Source organism: Cynara cardunculus, assembly GCF_001531365.2.
Source record: "Cynara cardunculus var. scolymus isolate 2C chromosome LG 14, CcrdV1, whole genome shotgun sequence".
Lineage (NCBI taxonomy): Eukaryota > Viridiplantae > Streptophyta > Magnoliopsida > Asterales > Asteraceae > Cynara > Cynara cardunculus.
The window spans coordinates 13583960-13585282 of NC_037541.1; positions in this window are offsets into that span (position 1 = coordinate 13583960).

Here is a 1323-nt window from a genome sequence, read left to right on the forward strand (position 1 = left end):
AATCGAGTCTCGGGGATGGGGACGGGGATCCCCGTTTGGCTCAAACCGCGGATGGGGAAGGGGACGGGTATCGCACTCCCTGCCCCGCCCTGCCCTGCCCCGCCCCGCCCCGCCCCGTACCGTACCCATATATATATTAATTAATAAATTATATTATATATTATTTATTTCTATTAAATTGGTCAATGGTAATTTATGTTTCAATAAATTTTGGATATTACTCAATACGTTTTGGTACATCTGAAGTTAATTTTTTTAAATTAAATTTAATTTCTTTTGATTTTCGATTTATTAATTTTTATATGATGATGTATATTTTTTGTATCAAATTAAATTTCTTTTGATTTTAGGTTTATTAGAAAAATGTGAGATTTAAACATGTGTATTCACACATTTGATTTTAAAAAAACTTACACAAACAGGAAAAAAAATCTCCGTTTCCCCATCGGAGACGGGGATGGGGACAGGGACAAAGATGAGGGATCGGGGTCCCCGTAAACAATAGAAATCTCATATTTTCTGGTTGTGGCCATGAGATTCACCTCCTATAACTCTAGGTCGTTCATAGTGTCCCTGTAAACTGACCTGGATACTCACAGAACAGTTACCCCCCAAAAAGTTACTGGGAATGAATAAGATCACAACTCTAGATATCATGTAAGTTGTAAAATAGTCAATTACACATATTCAGACGTTTGCCAGTTTACAAAAAAACAAACCATTGATTCAGATTTCCGTTTCAGACGTTTGTTAGTTTACAAAAACAAACAGTCTTAGTGATTTAGATTTCAGATTTCAGCACCACCTCTTATAAATCAGAAGTAAAATAAGACTTCAGACTTCAACAATTCTTAAAAACAAACGTCACCTTAGTTGTATATTTGATGACTTCACTTTCCTTCTCTCGTCACACAAACTCTTTCTCTCTTTTTTTGAACGGTAGATGAAGTATTACGTATATGTTTATCTATACTATCTTATTAAGCAAATTCATCAAAAGTCTTAAAGTCTTAAAATTCTAAACGACCAAGATACCCTTTTCACTTTTTCACCCCTTCTTCTCCTCACATACATTCACCCCCTCACATACATTTACCTCTCACATTCAACGGATTTTTTTTAAAATTATAATTTTAAAATTATATTTTATATCCCTATAATTAGTTAATTAATTACTTTACGTCATTTACTTTTAAATGTTTCATTTTAAACATTTATCAAATTAACATACATAATAGTATATCAAATAAAACATGTTTAAAAAATACATTTTTATTTTAACAAGTTACACTATTATAATCGTCTCGTTAATACCTTCGAAAT